This window comes from Falco biarmicus, chromosome 8, assembly GCF_023638135.1.
Source record: "Falco biarmicus isolate bFalBia1 chromosome 8, bFalBia1.pri, whole genome shotgun sequence".
Lineage (NCBI taxonomy): Eukaryota > Metazoa > Chordata > Aves > Falconiformes > Falconidae > Falco > Falco biarmicus.
In genome coordinates, this window is record NC_079295.1 from 3,120,097 (window position 1) to 3,142,848 (window position 22,752).

General features: G+C 42.9%; 1 protein-coding gene across 4 annotated transcripts in view; it reads right to left on the minus strand.

The window, feature by feature from the left end:
• SLC39A10 (solute carrier family 39 member 10) overlaps window positions 1–22,392 on the minus strand; it is a 53,538-nt gene extending 31,146 nt beyond the window's left edge. The window contains exon 1 of one of the 4 annotated variants that reach the window (XM_056350147.1): window positions 22,299–22,392. The gene's annotated coding sequence lies outside the window, so the exon portion shown is untranslated. Of the gene's footprint in view, window positions 1–9,480; window positions 9,629–22,298 lie in introns of those variants that run through there. The other 3 variants (XM_056350150.1, XM_056350148.1, XM_056350146.1) reach the window with 3 other exon arrangements.
• Window positions 22,393–22,752: the final 360 nt, after the last annotated feature.

The following is a 22,752-nucleotide window of genomic DNA, read 5'->3' on the forward strand; positions in this document are numbered from 1 at the left end:
CTCTCCCGAAGTATGGATGCCCCCCTATCCTTGAGCATCAGTCACCATGGCTTCTTCCTTTCACTGTAATTTGAAATATAATGATTTTCTGGACCAAGGGCTGATTTGGTTCCATGCTGTTGTGGTCACCATCTGTCTCAGCAGAGTCACTAGTGACATTAATGTTTCCCACATCACTCCTTGGATCACCGACATCTTTCCTCATTATTGATTATTGTTTTCCCTTGCTATTGGGGCTTTCTTCATTCTATGTGATTCCATTACTTCTCAAGGCTCTCTAATTTCTATAACCCATTTCTGTAAAGAAAGATCTCTTTTGATCAGGAACCCACTACTTCAATATATCCTCCCAATTACGTCAAATGTGTCAATTTCAGTTAATAAGCAAGTGAACCAATTTCTTACGAGTTCTGCAATATTTAAACTTAGAATGGTTTCTACTGTCATACTATGGTACAAGAAACAGTTAAAAAAAAATTACAAAAACGGTGCAACTTGCTGTCTTCAACCTTTAACACAAGTGATCACTATGTGTATCCCAAAACAATTCCAGTTTGTTGAAAGAAGACGACCATCCTGACTAATCCAGAGTTTTCTCTTTGACAAACGGAAATGGTTTGGCAGTCTAGCACTGAAATTACAGGTTATCAAATTTATCTGAGGAAGATGTTTTATGCTCTCTGCCACTGATAGCTGGAACCAAATGAAAACTAGACTCTACCTCTAAAATCAAAGGGTCAATAGTCAGTTGTGACCATTATTTCACAGGTTCCACTTCAGAAGTATTTAAGAGTTAATGTTAACCTGAGTTTCTGTAATAAATGCTGTATTATTCCATATATAGTGGAGTCAACATTTTCTGTAAAAATATCCTCCCTCCATCCCTCTCTTCCTTTTGCTACTGCACCTGACAGTAGTACATCAGCCCCTTCCAGAGTCTGCTCAGCACATCAGTCATATTCCAAAATACTTCACTGCAATCATACTAAAGCTGTCCATAGTAAATGCATTATGTGATCATGGCTGCACATCTTTCCTACAAAATCAAGCCAATTAAAACTACTGTATTTCAAATTACAGGTTCAACTAATTAACCGACTACAAAACAACCTTGTGGTAGAAGACAGCTTAAACCACCAGCGTATCTGACAGAGATCTATCAAACTGATACACCTCGGCAAAATTAAAGCCTACTGGAAGAACCAGTTAAGAATCAAGACAGTTACAGTCCATCTACACTTCCAAACTTATTTTAACATCTTAAATAGCTCAGTTTAAAATATCATTAAACATAAACAGTATGAGAGTTTAATCCCGAGAACACTTTTGATTCCAGTTAACCACAGCTGAAGACACCTGAACATCTGTGTGGTGTTCAGAGACTCTGAGGCTTTACTCTTCTCACTTCTAGATGCGCAACAATTTCTTGCGAATCCTCTGATCCTCTTCACAGTCAAATGGTACCTCGTCACTAGAATAACATGCTGTCTCCTAGCAGGCCACCTCATCGCCATGTTAAGGAGTTGAAATACTTCAATAAATATTCAATAAATAGGTTGGGTATTTGGCATTCAAACCTGTATTTGGCATCCAGATCTAGCTCATGCTATACCACAGTCCCTGATCAGAGAATTTTTCAATATAAGGAGAAATCTCATCATCTGATGCCTGAATAATAAAGGTTGAAAAACCTTTTTCAGAAATCTGGTGAGACTACCTATGTGTCTTATCTTTGGCCAAAACAGCTTTATCCTGAAAGCAAAGAACAACAAATAAGAAAAAATACTAAAAAAGATTTTCCTGTCTGAAGCCAAGTTAACTATTTATAAATTCCTGATTGATGTACTTTCTAGTATTCAGCTTTAACTTTCAGAATGTAAATGTAATGTTTAAAAAGTGATTTTCTGGTAGTAGGACTGTGAGGTAGAAATGGTAAGGATCTCACTTGGCTTATTGTCAAAGAAAGTAAAACCAAAGCAAACCATACCTGCATGCACAGAATAAAAACAGCAGAGCACATGACATGTCATCTCAGTATTTCACTTTTTTCAGTAGTGACATCTGGTAAGTACATGGGCAAAAATTCAGCAAAAAATTTATTTTTTCATACTTAAAATACATTCCTCTTATTTGAAGAACAATGTACTCCTCTCAAGGTTTCACTTGGGAGAATGTTTTATCTATAAAATGTACTGAAGCTACAGTACGAGAGGATTCCAGTAAATGAATTTATCTGTAGAAACTCTCAGAATTTTCCCTAGTGACAATTTGGCTTTTTCAATTTTACTAGTATTTTAAGAATTCCAGAATGGTACATTGCCTTATTCCAAAACACCATTTTAATTTGTCCATAGTCCAATTAACAAAAAAAAACCAACCACAAAACATTAAAATATTAAACTTATATATTTTTAAGATGTTCTTGGCTTAAACTATACTGCAATTAAACTATGAGAGGTGTTCCTACGTGTCAAAGGCTAAAAAGGTACCATAATAATACACTGTTTCATTAGACCAAGGCAGCCCCTTATTACTGACAGAACAGCAGTTTCTATGGGGAACAGAAGACAAAGCATGGTCTTCAAAGACAGTGAAAGTATTCTTACATCGCCTAGCATAACTGTTTACTGCAATTAATTTGAACCATAAAGTCTGACACAAAGAAAACAGAAGTGAGTAATAATAATTTGCTATAGTGGCTGCATTCTTATTAAGAGTCAGCATAAACCCCTCACATTCCTCTCCCTACTATTGAACATACATAATTAGCATGAGCCAGCATGAGGATTTTTGCCCAGAGCCACTAAAAATGAAGTTCTGCTGGGACTCTGTACATTACTCTGCAAGATGCAGATGCGTAAACTTAAGACTACACACTTCACAAAACTCAAATCGCTTACCTGTAGCACAAAGACAGTAACTGTTTAAAAAATAAAGTTATAGCACGGGAGGAAATTTAAGCTGTTTTTCTTTGACAACATGCAAACAAAACAGAAGTCTAGAATATATTACAAGCATCAAGAAATTAGCTATGGGCACATTACAATATAAAGCTAAATTTTGTATATACATGCTGCTGCAACCACTGTATATTTATTGAATAGATTGTATAAGTCTTAAGAGCAACTGGACAATTGAAGCACGGTTAATACAATAAAATGCCTCTGCTAGGCAAGTGCCTCAATGCACCCTTCTGGACAGAAATGACTGAAGGTCTGTCCTTATCCTGTTTACCTATCATATCAGACATTAAATAAATGGGAGTATTTCGTTTATTTTATTTTCAGGATAAAAATGTGGCAGCGCAAGCCTACCCCATTATTCGGGCAGCAGCCAAGTAGCTTATTTCTTAAACTTTAATGTAAGCTAGTACAATTTAGAAGTGTACTTTTAGGCTGAGGTACTGTCTTCTATAGACAGACATTCAGGTCAGCAATAAAATGCTCCTGTGTTCTACAAACAGAACTAGAAAATAAATATGGCTTAAATTATATGGTTTGCATATCACGGAGTGACAGTACTTCTCAAGGTAGGGGAGCCCCGAGGAAAAGAGGTCTTTCTTTACAGGAATGGATTACAGAAATTGCATCGAGCCTTGGCAAATGATGTAATTCATCGGTTCAAACAGAGAGTACAATATTCCACTTGACGGTAAAGAAGCTCTTCTGGACTGCTCTGTATATGATAGGAATGAAGTAGTGCCTACAGTGGAAATCCTTACTTGGTGAGACTTCAGATGCGTACCTGCTCACTGTTCCCCCTCATAGGAAACACTCAGTTGTGGTGTGATTAGTTATTTTGCAAGGTGAACTAAACTCATCTTTCAGTTGTACAAATGACATGTGATTACTGTCAGTAACAACCTTAGAACCAGTCACCCTGGGATGCAGTGCTACTCAGTCCTACCTAAAATGCAAATCAACATTAACAAAGATATAAATATTACTCAAAAAAACCAAAACCCCACATCAAGAATCACACTGAGTAATGCCTATTTGAGGAGACTACCTTGGAGATTACATGTGGGTTTGCTTTGATACTCCAAGCCAAGTACGCTGCACATCATTAACAGCAATTGGCCTGGTTAAAAGAGGAACTATTTATAGATATTCAATCACCAGCTGTAAATCAAATTGAATTTAGTTATCCTTCAGAACTCAAGGTATTACTTCTGCCCATTAATAATCATCACACTGCAGTAATAAATTGCAGCTGTAATAAAAATGCACAAGGATCAGTTTATGAATGTGGTACAAGTCAGGCAATCCTGAGATACCTGTCTCTATATGCAAACTGCATGACAGCACCTATCTGCAATTCATGTTTTATTAAGAGTAGTCTTCATTAGGAGCTGTGATTGGAAACTCTCTCTAAAGCGTTTACAACCTACACACAGAAAGTCCCTGTTGACTATATTTATAATTTTATGCAAACCCAGCAATCTTGCATAAAACCTCCTTTGTACGTTCTTAATCCAAAGATATTTTTATCTCACATATGCATTTTATCTTATAAAACCACCAACCACAGTAACACTTTTAAGGGACTTCATTCGATTAATGAGTTTCAGACATGATCATAGTTATTCATTCACTTCCAGTATTATGCAGACTTTGTCTCAATTCTAGATCGGTTTAGCTACCCAACATCAATGACTTCAAAAGTCAGTCTTTGTCACTGAAGCACCAAATCAAACGCTCAGACAGTACAATTTTCTGTACCTCTGAACAGGTCAGGAGCTACAGAGCTCTAACCGCTCTCTAGTTCATATTCCACATTTTGTACACACTTGTTACTGCATTTAATACTGAGATGATGTCACTGTCAACACAGCAGAAAGAGTAGGTTTCTATAGCAAGCTTCATCCTAAGACTACAGATACATGCCTCACAAGTAGAAAGCAGATTTCTCTCAGGACTGCTCTTCAAAAGGAAAAAAAAAACCCTACCCAAAACAAAACCAAAACCCACCACACCCCAAAACAAACCAACCAACCTACCTGCAGACTAATTTTATTAATCTTCACCGCCAAAAATTTCTAATAAACACAACCAAACTAATCCACAGATTGCCAGGTTCATTTTGCTGATGTTCAAGTTCTGTTCAGGAACATTTCTTACTCTGTGAACATTACACACTGAGCAGCAGCAACAGACAAATACACCTACATTCAGGCTCTCCAACAGACAACGCAGCATAAATTCTGTAATACATCCATCCCGTTTTACTGGCACTTTAATTTTGGATTAGTGAAACCAGCAGATTTTCTTCACTCTCATCGTACTGCTTTGGAAAGCAGCAAGCTATAGAAAAGGTGGTGGCTGGATAAGAAAGAAGCTCCTAGGTCATCAAAAGCTGAGAGAGAAAAGACAACAGCTGAGTCATTCCTCCTCTGCAGCAACAGACAACAGAGTCAGAAAGCGGGAAGAGAGAAGATGAGGCAGTGCACTGATACCTAGCAGATGAGAACATTTCCAGTGTAATGAACCGCATCCCCCAGCATGGCTATGACACCCTGCATATAACTTCAACATCCCTTCTTCTCAGAAGCTTTTGAGACCGCCATCAGTAAATCATCATCTTCCCCATCTTTCATGCTGGCCTCCATTTTTTTTGGTATTAAAACCTGTAGAGCGTTTCGATTATCACAAGAGGTAGCAAAACACAAGTGACTTCAGACAATGATGTTTTAACTTCTTTGCTCCTCAGATTTCTACTACATAAAAAAAAAGAAGTGGCACTGATGCAATAGCACGTAAAATATTAGATGTAACAGCACGTAAAATATTATGAATACAGGGACTGATGTAGCATGTACCTTTCTTTGGAAGATTACAATGTAGGCAGGACATGGTTTCCAGCATTTCAGTCAGTTTCTCAAATGTAAACCAATCCATTTGTTTTTATTAGCTTTGCCTAATTAGTACACATTTGTTTACCAGACTTCGTTAGGGGTACTTCAAATAATATCTCAGTTGCAATTTAAGAATTACCTAAAACCAATCTAAATTCTTTCTGCATCAGGTGTTACTTCACGCCTTTGTCAGCAAGCTAAAATGACTAGTTCTTATTTAAGACAAATTCACTAGCCCACCCCAAAGATGAATACTTTTCAGATGATAAAATTATTTTAAATAATGGCTCACTAAATTGAGTTGGGCTCCCACAGAAGAACAGAAAGTTAACACTGATTTTCTTCACATTAGGGTATAAACGGGTTCCCAAAAGGCATAAATTCTTAGTATGCACAGAACTCTCCCTGCACCTAGAGCTCAATGCTGTGAAAAGCACAGCCACACAAGACACAGAGCTGCCATTAAGCTTTCCTTCTTTGAAACTTCTACTGATGTTTTTTGAATGTGTTAAGAAAGGAGTCAGGATAAGTTTGTCTGACAATTCTGCAAACGTGCTATAAAGCAACACGCTATAAACCAGCAAGTGTTCTGGCAGGTGACAGCCAATCTGTGAAGAAAACGGAATGAGGTTTTCTTTTCTGATGTAATTTTCCTTGTTGACAGATGCAGTTAGGCCCATCCATCCCTGACTCTGCAGAAGAGTTTGTGAAGATGCCACGATCTTTCCCACTAAGTTTCACCACAGTGAAGGACTGAATCTTAACTTACAGGAAAACTTTCATGGAGCTTAGCTTTTAAGTAGCTTGTGTATAATTTTAACTCAGTAATTCCATCCGATGAAAACACGTAACTGTTTCCAAAGCCAGACTGATTTATCACCGATGACTTATCAGGTGCCCATCAGAGGTTCAAAATAAACTTCCACTTCTGTAAAAACGGTGACAGAGAAAAGGACTAAGAGTTGTTACAATAGGCACAGTCATGATCAAACGATGTTATAACTGGACAGCCAAAGCAAACAAGTCCGACCATACCTCCCTTGGGACTGTATACACCCAGGCTTGAAGTCCATGGGATCTGGGCACTACTTAAAAGAATCAGCCATTGCTTTGCAGTAAATGTATTTACATGAGTAGAGTATCTAAATTACCTGCTTGACTGACTTAGTGAAGACCACAAAGGAAATCTGTACTAGGGTAGCTATATTCATTTTTCCATCTGTATACATTTATCTTATTTGTGTAAGTCAAACTACACAAAAAGTACGTATCTTACTAAAGCTTCCTATTCAATATTCGAAAGGAATGGTTTATTAACATGTATGGCCCAAGCACCATATGGACTCATACACTCTCCTGCTGACTTTTCAAGATGTAACTCTAGAACATAGGTATTGTTACAACGGCACATAAACCTGTTTGAGACCACTAATTAAAAGTTGTATTCCCAAGCAGGTATCCAGTATTCAGTACCAGGATCTGTGCTTTTTCACGTAAACTTTCTGAAACATTCCTGAATTACCCTGATAATCCAGTTTCACTAATTTTATTTTTTTTTAAATGGGAGGAACAACTGTTAACACAGCCAAGCCTGTGAGCCTATTTGTGCCATTTCAAACCACAGCTTCTCTGTAATTGCAGGTTTTATGACTGACTGGATACCTACTCCAAAGTTAGTTCCTGTTTTTTATTTAAGCCAACCTGGAGAGCACAAAGACCTACATGAAAGCAAGGAATTTCAATTAAAACAAGCCTCACTATTTTGGAGAAATGGTGATTTATTTTTTTAATGTAGGCAGAACCTCCTCCTTTCATGTCGCTTATTCCAGGTAGGCAATTGCATACGATCCTTCTACACCCACCTTCTGTGGACACTAGGGAACATCCCCCTATGGACTGCCACCATTAATATCATAAAACACAATTAATTCACGGTCTATACACAGGCCCTATTCTCTTTAACTGATTGCATAGCTGCATACTTTTTTCCTCAGAAGTACCCAAGCCTTGAAAGTAGTGTAAAAATGCACCACTGCAGGACAATACCAGCAGTCCTATTTTAAGTCATCTTAGATCAAAAAATCACGTTAGGAAAGTCTATAGCCACGCTGGCCTCGATGTTCTTGCGAACCATGGAACTTTTTCATGGTACTTACATTACCACACCAGAGCATCAGCCTATGAAGTAACCATTTGGAAGTCTCATTCCTGGAGTTGAGTAGCATGACTTGCCCGTCCACACAAAATACCTATTCCCCTATGCATCTAATGGAAAGCACATTCTTAATGAAAACCTGAGTGCGTTCCCTGTTAAAACAGAATTTAAAAATCCTAATAACTACCTTTTTTTCTACAGAAAGTTTTCTATTTTTATGTCACTAGATCAGTTTCAACGACCCAAAGGAACACGTTACTTTTGCCAACTAGATGCAATTGCTTCCACGTTTCTGAACACCAGGCCTTCCAGCGTGCGTTTCCTAGTGCTGCATTAGGCTCCACGTATCACAGGCTGCCTCCGTATTACGGTACGGCATCCTATCTTCACAAAAAAAAGTGATGATTTTTACTTAAAGGCATGCAGTGCTTAAGAGTGTGAGAAACCAGAATTATTTCCAGCTCGGCCAACGCTTGCTCAGAGGCAGGCGTTTTAAGAACACTTCCACAGAAGACTCCCCAAGAAAGACAAAGATAACTAAAGATTTTAAAAAATAGTTTTATTCCAAAGTTCCCACGTTACGTGCACGTCTCGGACGGGTGCAGCGCAAGCCGCGGAACAGCCGCGCACAACGCGGCGCAGCACAGCCCGGCCCGGCTCTCCCTTCCCTCCCCGTTCCCGCGCACGGCGGGGGCTCCCGCCCCTCTCGCCTCTGAGGGAGCCCGGGGCCGCCTCAGCCCCGTCGCGGCTCCCGCAGGCGGTATCGCCAGCCAGGGAACTCGGCCGCCGCCGGCCGGCACCGCACCAACAGGGCCCGCCGCGGGGGCGCGCCTCCCGCAGGGCAGCGGGTCCGGCCACCCCGCACCGCCCCGCCAACGGGCAGGGCGCGGGGGCTGCCTCAGCGGCGGGGCCCGCCGGGCGACGGCCCGGGCACAGGCACAAGCCCTCCCCGCCTGCCTCAGGGGCCTGGGCACTGGCACGAGCCCCCCCGCCTGCCCCAGCGGCCCGGGCACGGCTCCCCGGGCGCCGCCACAAGCCCCCCCTGCCTCTGCGGCCCGGGGCGCCGCCGCTCCCCCCGCTCAGGACTGAGCTTTACCTGCCGCATGGCGGGCCCGCGGACGGGAGGAGGGAGGAAGGGGGGCGCGGGGGACGCGCCAGGGCCGCGGTGGCGCCTCGTGCTCCGCTGCCTCCGAGGAGGGCAGACCCGGCCACGGCCCCCCCCGACCCCCCCTCGCCCACCCGCGCAGCCCCGGGCCCGCCGCCACGTGATGAGGCGGCCGTGTCCCCCGCGTGCCGCTCCGCATCCCGGGGAAGGTGGTGTCCGCTATCGCCGGCCGTCACCGGCTCCGTCTGCCGCGGGCCGCGCCGCGCCGGGCCCCCCCGCCGGCAGCACAGTGCCGGCCGCCACCCTCACCGCCGCGCCGGCCGCTTGTGGGGGAGGGAATGTAAACAAATGGGGTTTTATAGCTACCTCACTCGAGTGCCGTGTGCATCTCCCTCTCCGCTCGGTACCAAACCGCCGCGGCGCCTCCTCCTCCTCCTCCTGCAGCTCCTGCCGCCGCTACGCTATTCACCAACGGCGGCTACGCCGGGCCGCCCCGCGCTCCCCGCGCTCTCCCCTACGCATCCTGCGCACCGCGCTGCAGGCGCGGCCCCGCCGCCCGCCCGGCCCAATGCGGAGCCATTTCCTCCCCTCCCCGGCCCCACCGCGGGCTACGAAAATGGCGTAGCGGGTGCCTGCCCCCTCCCCTCCCCGCGGCAGCTTGCGCTCAGCACTCCAGCCATGGCGGCCGGGCGGCGCGGCCCGCGCTCCGGCGGGGGAAACGGGGCTGCCGGCGTGCCCTGCCGGGGGAGCCGGGCCTGCCGCCGGGGGCCGCCCGGGCAGCGGCGGGGCCCTGCCCGCAGCGGGGGTCTCCCCAGCACGGGCTCGGCCCTGGCAGCCGGGTGCGGGGGCGCGTCGCCCGCCAGCGATCGGCCTCCAGCAAATCCTGCCGGGCTTGCTAGGGGCAGAAACGGATTTTGCTCGTACCTAGGTGATAAATATTCCCCACCCCACCCCCCGTTGGAGGGGGAGCCGCCACCCAGATACGTTCGGCTCCTAGACAACAGCTACGGAACCCAAAAGCGACATCATCCTGCCTTGTGCCCACGGGACCCCTGGCTGGGACACTGCCCCGCCGCTCGACATCTTGGTTTAGAACGCAGGACCTACAAGATACAGGGGTCCTTCCGTCTATCAAATACTGTTTTAAAAGAAACCGGCCTATCTGGGAACAGTTGTTTATAGAAACCATGTTCCAAGGCTGCAGTGCAGCTGTAGGAACATTTCAGATCAGTTTTAGGCCGTTCCATTTCTTTTTTCTGAGAAATCTGCATACAATTTTCACCACAGTTTCCGCCAGAAGTAACTGGTGTTTCCATAGCGGGCTTCAAGCATCAAGCAGAGCACACACCCCCCACCCCCCACCCCACCCCATTTGTTACAGATGTGTACAGTTTTCTTTCAGACCCTTGCGTTACCGAGCGGAGCCGACCTGGCACTGCCACCGGGCCCTGTGTTGGGGCAGCTGGCCACAGCCTGGGCCTGGCCAGAGTCCCACCTCCAGCCACCCCACCATGTCCCACCTCCAGCCACGCTTAGCAGCCCCAAGGCCTCCCGAAGTCATCCTGTCAGTCTTTGCCTGGTGACATCCCCCTTAAAACAAAACTGGTTTAAAAGACTAAAAATGTAAAGGATTAACAGTGTTTAGAAATCAAAAGAAAGGTGATACTTGCAAGACTCAGAAAAACACATAAGCATAATCCCAAAGTCATAGTGCGAAAGAAGACCAGAATAAACTTTTCTAGATAAGATGAATATTTAATAGAATGCAGATAGTGTAACAACCTGATGAAGAGAAAGACGTAGACCTATCAAATGGTCCTACACCTAAGACCATACAGCTTTGTGTGTTAGGCTACACCAATCTTCTGGTATGTGATGCTGAATCTTTACTGAACTTTTCCAATTACTCCCTTTCCCCCCACCCCCCACCCCCCATCATTTTTATGTCCCAGTGACAGACTTTCTAATTTCAAATCTCCTCCAACACTTTTTCTCTCTTTAGTATTTCTTTAGAGATGAAAAAAAAATCAACACCTACGTTCCCTCCATTTTTCCCCCAATGTCTTACCGAATCAGGCACTAGAATACAAACATACTAGTCCAGACGTTTTACAGCCTCTGCTCAGGTCCAGTTTTTGGGACTGTTAAAGCAGTTACAAGGTTCTATATCAAACTGTTGCGCCAGATTATTTGTATGTTGATTTGAATGATTTCTGCCTCAGAGCAGGTCCTTTATCTCCCAGAATTTTTGTACAGCAAATAAAATACAGATCTGATTCTGACATCGGTCATTAGATACCTACCATAACACCCACTGCTGATCACTAGACGTGGCTGATTTGTGTTGCTGCTTGGTCTAGAAAGAAATTCACCGAGTGCAAAGAATTTAAAAAAACGTACAGTTTTGTGTTGTCTTCCTTCAGAGTGAATTGTACATGGTAATAAAATGGAGCATTTGGGGTTTGTTAGCTTTTCTGAGTGAAATTCAAATAGTGTAAAAATCTCATTAAAAAAACAAAATCAAGAATTCTAGTAAGAGTGCTACAATGGATGAATGGAAATTAAGATGCTTAATACAGAAAGGCCCTTTAAAATTTCAGGCTTGATTGATTTTGTACTGGTTTTACTGCATTTAGAAAACTTTGAAAATTTAGGTGAGTGGGTAAGGAAGCTTTCTGAAGGCAGCTTCACCTTCCTGTGAAGGTAGGGATGCTGCATAGCTGCTTCCCAGAGATTCAGCCAGACAAAAATCTCTGTATTAGCGGGTTCTCTACGCAGCAGTCCTCCTCGCCAGCAGCAGTGTGCACCTGGGTGTTTTACAGCCGGAAGGGACCATCAGTAGGCCCACCAGCACTGTCAGATGCAGTATCCTTTAAGAATCCATTAAGAAAGGAGAGTCTTAAGTTTGTGTTTAGAGTTAGGCTACAGCCTTGCTAGGTAGTCTCCTGATGGCTTTCTCTTGATACAATGAAAAGCTCGTTTGTATCCGGAACATTTTCCCTATAGTTGTACATTTTATCTTGTAATTAGGTTACCTCTTCCGCAGTTTTAAAGCGTATGTTTTAGGTGAAGAACTGCCTGCACAATAGTTAAACAAGGTATGAGTTTCTATACCTCAGCTTCAGACATCCATAACAAAAAGTATTAAATCAGGCATTACTATGAAGAGCACGCAGCTGAGAAGGGTGCAGCTCCCTGTAAAGCGTGTGGGAACAACTGTCCGTGCTGCAGGGAAGCTGTATAACAGAGCAGGGCAGCCAGTGCTGCAAGAGCGCTGCTAGCTTGAGATAAATGCATGCAAGAAATCCAGACTGACTTTTCAAGCTTCAAACAGAACAATATGTTACTATACTTTTAGAACAGAACTGTCTCCCCCCACCCTTTCACAGGGCACTTACTGGCTGAGTACCGCTGCATGGTACACACTGGTGCATTGGGGCGCAGGGAGGGAGTGCATCCTGTGAGTAATGTAGAAGGGCTTGGGGCACGATGCTGCAAAAGCAGATGGTGGCTTTTAGCAGGATCCTCTCAAGATGGGGTCCTGCCTAGGGGCACTCCTGGGCCCAGGGGCCAGGCGGGAGCAGGCAGGCTGCCGAGCTGTGCCAGCCTGAAGGGAACGGGTGTCAGACTGGCGTGTGACAGATCTCATGTGCTGATTGCCCTTCCTGCCTTCCCTTGTAACAACCTAACTGCATGTGAGGGATGGAAGGTCTGACATATATACGTATACACAAAAGTGGTTTGTTTAGAAGCAACATTTTCCTCGCTGCTAAATGAAAAAAAAAAAAAAAAAAAAAAGGAGAATTTGGTGTTTGCTTCCACTTGTGTTCTTATACCCAGTTCTGAATTCTGCACATGTGTTTAGTTCTTATATCCTGATATTGCCTCTGACCGTAAGCAGAAGTAAGACTCTTGTAAGTATTCTTTGGAGATTAGGAACAATAATATTGAAAAAGATTTTAACTGAGAGAAATTTCATTTAGAAAGCTAGTAGTTGAAGGTGTACACACATCTTCTGCTATTTAAGTGGGAGAAAAATGTCACTATTTGTTGCTGAAATTAAGTTTTGTACTCCTCTGGCAAATTTCACTCTTTTATTTGAAGAACCCAGCTTAATTTTCTTACTTTTGAAATACTGATGCCTCAAGAAAAAGTCAAGATAATGGCTTGGAACATCGACTTCCTCCTTCCTTCGAAATCTTCTTGTCCAAAGATTTAATCAGAATCTGTTTGAATGCCAGCATAGCTGGGTTTGTGGTGTATGTGTAATGTGTATTTTCTTTCCTGTTCTTTAAAACATACTTCTAGCTTCTGTCCTTGCCTCTCATTCATTCTGGGAGCCTGAATCAGTCAGATTTTCTTGTCTAGCAATGGCCGACAAGTATTATTCAGCTCAGTGAAGAGATTCATGGAGATGGGAAGTGGCCACTTTAAGCCCGAGGAGGCAGAGAATGGCTACAGGGCACAGCTATTGTCACGCCAACTTGCCCAGCAGTTTTTACCAATTTCCTTAGGAGTGAAAGAGCTTTACTACAAGAGGCTTTGCTCAGAAGTGAGCTAGCAAGAGGTGTGAAAGTTGGAAGTGAAACATCAGGGAATCATATAGAGGACATTTTCTTTCCTCGTTACATGATTTCCTGATCTCGATCTCAAAATATGACCTGTTGACAGTTGTCTCTTTGTATTTAGTGCAGTACTAACTGTGTAGCCATACGTGGTCAGTTGTATTGTGCAGGTTTAAGTTGCAGAGCACAGGTTGACTGTCGCCCTTGGGTGGCGGGGTACGTACTCGTCCCCGGGCTGTGTAAGAGGGCACTGCGACTGGGTGCTGAAGCAGCAAAAACTTTGCTTATAGCAAGGACATTAGTGAAGGTGTTTAAGCATCAGGGTGAGCTTAAGTATCACTATGAACAAGCAGTGATTCTGTGATTAAAGCTGGTGCTTGGAAGTAGGCAGGGATGTCCTCTGTGGGGTTTCACCACCTCAGGACCACTGGGCTTGTTCACAATCAGTTTAAAGGCCAAGGTTATTTAACTCCAACGCTGTATATAAAAATGGTACTTTTAGTAGAGACTATATATGCTTTTTTTCACATTCCTGCTCAACTGGGTGATCTTGTTTAAGCCTTGGCTTGTCAGATTTGTTTAGTTAGTTCTAAGTGGTTTCAACGGTATAAATTCCAATGATAATTCAAAGTAGATCTAGCTAGTTTTGCACCAACTGGAAGGCATAATTTGAAAGTTGCATTACTTGTAAGATGGGAGAAAAAGGGAAACCCATCTGAGCTGTTTTGCTTTTTAAAACAAATCTTACGCTTCTTCTCTTACAACAACTTGTATATACTCCCCCTGTTTGGAAAGTATATAGACATGTACGGGCATATATATAGGTTCTGAGGCAAAAATATCGATGTCAATGACAGAGTCTATGTAATTTTAAATATGGTACTAGTGTCAGTACTGACAGAGAATTATTTTAAACAGAAGCCCATGTTTTGTTTTGGGGTTTTCTTTGTGGTTTGGGAGGGGTTTTGGTTGGTTTTTTGTTTGGGTTTTTTTTGTTGGTTTTTTTTAGCATGCTAAACCAAGATACTGGTTTTAAAGATCTTTGTTTTAGAAGTTTTTGAGCTAGGCTCTTTGTGGGAAAGGGCTAGGCTTTTTGTTTTTAAACACAAGCTGACATTTTTAGTGAAAAGACATTAAAACCTTTTTCATTGGCTCTAGACTTAAGGGTACCTAAACATCAAAGGACATGAGCAAAAGGACGTGATGCTGCAGCAATAGCTGAAGTATTTGTTCCACACAAAGCTCTTTTCTGCAATATGGAAAAAAGCCAGCATGACTTGTAGACCTTTGGCTAATTTTGCAAACCTAGCAAACATCAGTGCATCTTATCCACAGGAAAACTCTTGCTGGGCTAACTTAACTTTATTAAATACTCTCTCTTTGTTTTGTTATTATTTGTTTTAAACATAACTTGCCAGTCCTGCTGTCTAAAGCAGCCAAAAGCCCTTTCGTTAGATCTGAGACCCATGGGATTTGCTGGTAGCAGGGCTGGGATAAGGCTCAAAATGGAAGATATTAGAAAGCAAGGACAGCGTTTCACAGCCTTCTTCCTTTCTTGCAGAGTCTGGTTTATTTGTTTTTCTCCCTTCCTGCCTGCCTGTTGAAAGCACCTGCTTGCTTGTGGCATCTTTTCTGTACACAGTGGTCGCAGAAAGATCTCATCTTCATACCAAAGGATATGATGGGAGGGAAAGGCCACTCAGTTGCTTCCTTCAGTGCATGACTGGGGTCAGACTGCGAGCACAAAGAACTTACGGCCATATCCGTAGCAGAGCTCTGTATCAATAAATACGGGATATTCTCAGCTGGAGCCGGGCAGGGTCCAAAACATTAAACAAAGCTGTGCTAGCTGGCTGGGTGGGGTAAATTGAAAATTCCTCTAAAGGCTTAACACTTTTGAAAGCAAACTGGATTGTTTCCAAAACTGACCCACCTGACCGAAGAGGAAATATTGACCTTAATGTAATAATCTCTTTACATGCTGAGGAATTTGTTTCATACCCTTTTCTCAAACAAAATGAACAAATACAATGATACTGTCGCTGATGTTATTTGAAAGAATCAATGAGCACATTAAAGTGAAAAAATCAAGGCCAGTATCTTTTATGTCAGTCCCTGCCAATTTTCAGCCACTGAGTTGATGACTGGCTATTTTTATACATGACTGAGACTAAGCTGAGTAACGCAAGCCTAGCTCTTCTAAAGACAGATTTTAGTGGACAGCTGGGGTGAAGTTCCCCATTTCTTTCAGCTGTGTTGCACATGAAAGTGAAAATGACCCATTTTAAACTCCTGCAATTCCTTCATCGTCAGCAGGCAGAACCAGGAAGCCAAGACATCCTTAAGTTACCAGCTACTTGTTTTGAATATGTGAATATTGAATACTTGAATAGGGACTAATTGCCTATGAAGTTTCAGCAGTGGAAAGGAGAGCCAATACGAGCTACTGCGGACATGCTTCTGTAACTTAAGCCTGAATGAATGGGCAAGGGTGTTGTGCAGCCTCATCCCTTCTTTATCACAGCTCTGAAGCCTCAAAGGGACACCTACAGAGAAGGCAGGAGACAAGAACATGCCCTGGCAGGGAAAACAAACAAAGATACTGTTTGCAGAAATAAAGCTAATTATGAAACATGTTTTGTTGGCTTTTCTTTAAATCAGCTGTACCAATAGCAAAATCTAAAAATCAACAGAAAGGCTCAAAAATCAAAATTATTGATAACTGGCCCACAGTTTATGGAAAGAGGTAGCTTAAGCTTAGCTGTGTTTATCCTTCCATGCCTGATAATCACATAAATGGGAATTGGAGGGAGCAGTAGGATGCTGGCCTGCAGGGTGCCATTGCTGTTAGATGGATGTGACCTTACCTTTGGAATGCTGGCATGTACTGAAGTTGTTGGGTCACACCCTCCCCATAATTTACATTTTCGTATTTGTTCCACCTATATTGCATGATGTAGAAGCATGTCAACCCCCTCCATTTCTACAGAAAATAAATAAGCCAGCACCAGGAATAGTATGAAGGTCATTAGGGAGCACCCTGACTTCCAAATCTGAAACTACAACCATCTGACAGTACTGCAAATGACAGTGCTGCAGCTTTCTTTTCCATGTTGCTGCCCCAAAATGCTCTGCACAGTTGGATGCTAATTATGGTTTTAACAACAAACACAAGGAAGAATGCGAATATAAGCATAAACAGCTATGAAGAAGAGAGTAAACTTTAGCTGATATCCACAAAGATGAAGCATAGGGACACGTAGAATATGGTCTAAATGACAAGAAATAGGAAAATCAGAGATGAATGCTGGTGAAATGAAGTGGAGAGACCGGCCACGTGGATGTCGCACAGCTAGGAGCTGGGAAGAGCAGAGAAATGGGGAGGCCTCTTTCGTTGCATAACTTAGCAACCTTACTCATTGCTTGTTAGCAATTACCAGTAGTAACTCCACTGAGAGCAAGCTATAGCAGCAGAAGGGTAGTGTAATAGAATGATGACTAAATCCCGTTATCCTTCAGGAAAGGAAGAGAAGTTTTGAAGCATTTTCTCAAGCAAGCATGGGACTAGCGACACTGCTTGTGAAAGAGGGGATGTGGCCACGCGTCTCTGCTGACCTGTCAGGCGATGTCTTTGCTATGTATTAGAGCACTGAGGGAGCTCTGAGAAGACGCAGGGGTGGGAATGCCAATGAGCCAGCAGAGAGAAAATAAAGCCATTTCTGCAATGGTTGGGTCGGAGCAACATTGCTGAGGTAACTAACAGCCTGTCAAACTCAGGGGAAGCAATCCTGCCTGAGACAAACTTAATGCCACTTTTTTCAATGCTGAAATTGGGAAGAAAAAATAAAGTTATGTTTGAAAATGCTTGATTTCATACACACTATGTATGGTCTTCCCACCCCGCTCAGGTAAGCTTCCCTTCTTGTATCTCTTACCTCGCACTTTAGAAGTAACACTACAAATTCATTCCCATACACACAAAGGGTAAACTCAGATGAGCCTCTGTGGTAGCTCTAATGAAATTATCATGGACTTCTCCAAGAAAACCAGACAAATTTGAGTTCATGCCTTTTGTTGGTAAAGCAGAGCATTCAAAGAATATTTAAAATAAAATGTTGAACAGAAAAAGCTGTTCTTTATAACAGGTTTACGTTATTGAATGTATACCAAAATGCTCCACAAGCATGCAGTGTTGTAATTCAAGGCTGAAAAATAATTGAAAAAGAAAACAAATACTACTGCCTTTTGGACAGGTAGGGGCAAAATTCAAGGTCTTGGGAGCAAACTGATACTTATTTTTTCATTTAATCACGGTGCCATCTCTCAATAAATATGTCTGCTTGTGGAACTGCTTCCAACAGGTGGCTTTCTCTAAACATGCGAGGTGGTATCCGTATAACTTCTGAACAGCTTTTCAGTACAAGTTATGCTGAGGTTGCTTAGCTATTTCTTAGAAGAAAAAATGACCCATGAAGGTGCTTCACCCTGTCCCTGTTCATACATTGAAGTGCGTGGCTAGTGGCTCTCACCAAACACAGCCTCACAGTAGTTTTGGGCTGTTAGACCACTTAGGCAGTTTCCTAAACCTAGTACCTTAACACAGCTATTTGAATCACAGCCTTACTTTGAACAGCATTCACATCAGAGAATCATCTTTCTCTGCTTTTTTTGCAGGTAGTTTAGTATAAGTCCTTGTAGCTGGGTAAACACTGCCATTTCTTTCCCATTTGCAGAATTACTTTTCTGTTAATTAAATATTAAATGTATGAGAGACAAATCCACTGGATAAATTGCAAGTGAAACCTGACGTTTGAAAGCCTGTCATCTATCAAATTTCCAGCTCACTAAAATTCTGAGAGTAAGTTCCTGAAGCACAACGCAATATCCTTTCGCAAATCAATATATGTAATGAAAATAAGGAAATTGTACACAGGAGCTTCAAGGCACTGTTTCTTCAAACTGAATAGAAGCTAAAATTTAAGTCAATACTTACTAATCATTTGCAAAGAAGCTTGGAATACAAATATTTTAGGCAAGCCAGTTACTTGAAGAGAGACTGCTTGGGGCTCTCTGGCTTGTATGTACCTGGGCTGGGCTGGTGCATCGCCACGTTCCCATGTGAAGCAGCAGCCAGGCGCTGGGAGAGTCTTACCCCAAAAACCAACTCACGGAGCTTGAGTTAAATTTATCTGAAATGACCGAAAAGTACTTAGTTTGAAAAGCGTGATTCTGGGATAACATTATATTACAGGGTGTGTCAAAATTCATAGTGTAAGAATGACAAGAATTCATTGCTGTTTTTCCAAGGGGGCTTCAGTTTTAATGTAATCTGCACTTCACACCCTAAAAGAAGTATACAAATTTCACCCCTATTATCTCAAAAGATACTAATGGTACCACAGCTATCACTAATTATACAAAAATAAACTTGGTTATGCAGCTTCCAAACAGCAGTGAATCAGAAAATGAACTGCCAGCCATGACGTGCCTGGAACTCGGGCAGGCACCCCCTTCCTGAGGGCAGCACGCACGCCTTACAGAACAGCGAGGCCACTTACACCATGATGTTGAGCGCCAGCCTGATCATTCACCGCAGCAGTGCCTGATTCTTGTGATTTCTCTCTTTCTCCTCTTCCCCATTTACAGGAGGGACAGACTGCGTGTCCTGTAGCCACTTCCCTCAACAGGAATAGTTGCTATCTATGCAGTTTCTTTTTTAAACTGTATTTTTAAGGAGCTGTTTGAACAGGGTTTTTTTGTTTATTATTATATTGATGTTGAACCTTGAGCTAGTAAAAACAATATTATTGTAGCGCTCCAGTTTTTAAAACCAGAGCTGCTGTTTTCACAGGAGGACCCTGCAAATGCCTGCACACAACTTGTAGCTGTTGAGCTCTGCGGCGTGTGCAGTCTGCAAGCCCCAGTTCCTGCAAACAGTGAAGCAGCAGCAGGGTATTTTTCAGAGGTTACTGCTCATAATTTTAATTGTAACCCAAAATGTAATGCAGAGAAGAGCGATTTTTGCAGGGCAGGGTGGGGTGGATCAAAATTACTGCAACTTCTTCTTTTCCCCCCCCCCCCCACCCCCCCCCATGCTACTTGTGTTGCAGTGCAAAGCAGCGCAGAACCAGCATTCATTTCAAAGGTCAATGATCTCCTGAGGGCAAAAGACACAGAGAGTCCGTCTTCACACTAATATAACCTGGTCTTCATACTAATATAACCTGATCAGCAATTGTTCAGACAGCTGAGGGAGGAGGAAATAACAAGACATCAAGAGTTTGGCAGAGACAGATGGAATTGCCCCAAAACATCTCTGTCTGTTCACTGCTCCCAGAGCAGGTCTCTCTTCCTCGGGCAGCCCCCAGCTTTCTGCCTTGCTGCGACCACCAGCAAGGTCACCCAGCCGTTTTGGGTTATAATGCCATCTAAATAAAGGCAACACGCAACTCTGCTCTCCTGTCCTCAGAAAAATCTGCTTTACTGAAGTCTGACAGACAGAGTGAAAATAACTTGCCCACAGAAACCTTTTCAGAGATGATTGAGTCTTCATCAAGGAGTAGTTTACATTTTCAAGAATCTCAGCAAAAGGACCCTGCTTTTTTCCAACATGACTTAAATGTATGGTCACATCTGTGCAGAGGTCCCAGCGACAGATATTCTGGTTTCCAGATGTAGGAATCCTGGCCAGCAATTCTGTTCCGTCTGGGGACAGCATTGCCATGTCCTTTCCCGACAGCGTACACTTCAACAGAGCCGAATCTGTTGAATTTCCAGCTGTTGAGGCAGCTGGAAAACATTTGCCAAAGTAAATAACACATCCACTTTTTAGGTGGGGCAGAGAAGAGCAGCATACTGCTTCTGTATTCAATAACTTGTGCTGGGGTAGGGCTTATGGGTGGATTTTTTAAAATATTTTTTTCTTTTTGTATGGCCTATGAAATCAAGATATTTTAGCGTAATAGAAGAATAGGAGAAATCAGTGCCAGCAGGCTCCTGGTGGTGGTTTTTTTTTTTCCAAAACCAGTCTTTCTCTTTAATGGTGTCAAAAAAAACCCTGCATTGGTTGTCTGTGGTGGTGGCAACGTGTGTACAAGACAGGGATGGTCATGTTCACAAACAGACCACTGCCTTGAAATGCCACAAATCAAACATATTCAGTCTGGGAGATGGTCTAAAATAATTTCCTCCTCTGAAGTGGTCTTCCCTCTTTGACTCTTTCTTCTCTCCTCCAGTTCCTCCTACTGCTATTACCAATGCAGCTCCAGAAAAGTCGCATTGGTGTTAGGACATTACCAGATTGTCATTTAAATTATTTTTTTTGAAGGTCGGGAAACACAGTACTTAAACTAGTGCTGATGGTTCCTCTGCGGCAGCACTTGCCAAGGTGGAATTATAACTGAAGATCGACAAGTACAGAGGAATCAGTACGAAGAACAAATCTGTTGCTGATAAGGGCTCAAATATAAAACTCAAGCTGTCTTATCTCTCTCCACCACCCAGTCACTTCTCACTGCAGGCCTTTGAAGTCTCTCACCATGGACTGTTACTACATAGCATCTCTCTGACAGCTATGCCCTGGTGATGTAGAGGACACAGAATATATGTATTCTGTTCCTGAGATACTGATGAGGAATAATCTTCCCGGAATTAAGTTTTGAAACAGTTTTCCTTTAATATCATACAGGAAGAGGCAGCTTGAGAACCCTTTCCTATCTGATGCCTGCTTAGTGAACATGCACTGGAACTGCCTTTTGTAGCATCGCTGCAGTTAATGCACTGATAAAACCAGCTTCTCCTCGATGGACTTTGTTTGCTTTAGCCTGACTTTATTTTCAGGGGATTCAAATTTAGCAATAATATTTGTATGGTCTTGAAACTCTTGTCTATTTTCAGAAAAAAAAGCATGTTGCCAATATAAGTTCAGAGAGGAGGCAAAAAAAATGTTTTCCTTGAGCTCCACTTTGTCATGTTCTAGGAGGAGCAAAGCCAGACGCCAGAAACCTCCCACAGAAAAAGCTGCCCGCCTCAGCGTTTTTAGAGAACTTACTTCAACATTGATCTTTAAAAGAAAAAAAAGAACGAAAGAAAGAAAAGGTATAAAAAAATGTTGTAGACCATTTTGAGACAGCTACAGCAATACTACTTTGCTGAGATGTCTGAAGCTAGGGTTTAATACAATGTGGTCTTAAGTACTGCAAAACACCCACGAACTACAAGGCAGGAGTGATTGCTCAAGTGCTTACAACACAAGCAAGCCAGGTGTGAGTGGCACAGTTTTCTTCTTCACTCACACTCAAAACACATACATTATCTTTGGCAGAAAGGCACTCTCCCTCTGACAAATCTGTAAGGCACTGGAAAAAGCGACACTGACTTTCCGTAGGGAACAGCGAGTCCTGTGGAGACAATGGGATGTGAGGCTTTCCTCCTCCACCCCCCATTGTGCTTGTGCCTGGTGGAGTTCCAAGAGAATGTGGAAAAAAGATTATTTGGTTTCTATTACCCTGAAGCAATCATTTCCAGTAGTCACCTAGTGAACCTAAAGGAAGTGTGCTTGCTTTAATTTTTTCCCGAAAATGATGATAAAACAAGTTTATAAAGGAATGTGGTACTTACCCTTGATCAGACTCTACCTCCAGAGTTTTAAAAATATTGCTGGCTTTACTCAGGCAAGTATTTACTCAGTTGCTTAGTAGCTCCTTGCAAATCAATGGGAATGTAAATGTGCTGGGAGTGAGGCACATGCTTTAGGGTCTTGCTGAATCATGTCCTTTGCATGTCACAATCATTACTGAAAAATGTGGTCCTGACCATACACCAAATAAGGACACGAGCATTTGTCGTGGAAGGTGGAACGTGGCAGGACGTGTGAAAGGTGGCTGGGGGAATGTTTCCTGTCATGAGCATTTAGAGCTTTTCCAGATTCTGCCATTTCTGGAGAAGTCCTAGATGCTAAAGCCAGACATTTTGAAAGCCACATGATTTCTGTAGGTGCACTGCATACATGTTAAAAAAAAAAAAAAAAAAAAAGTCTTGCTCTCTGCCAGGCACATGACACCCTAACAACCAC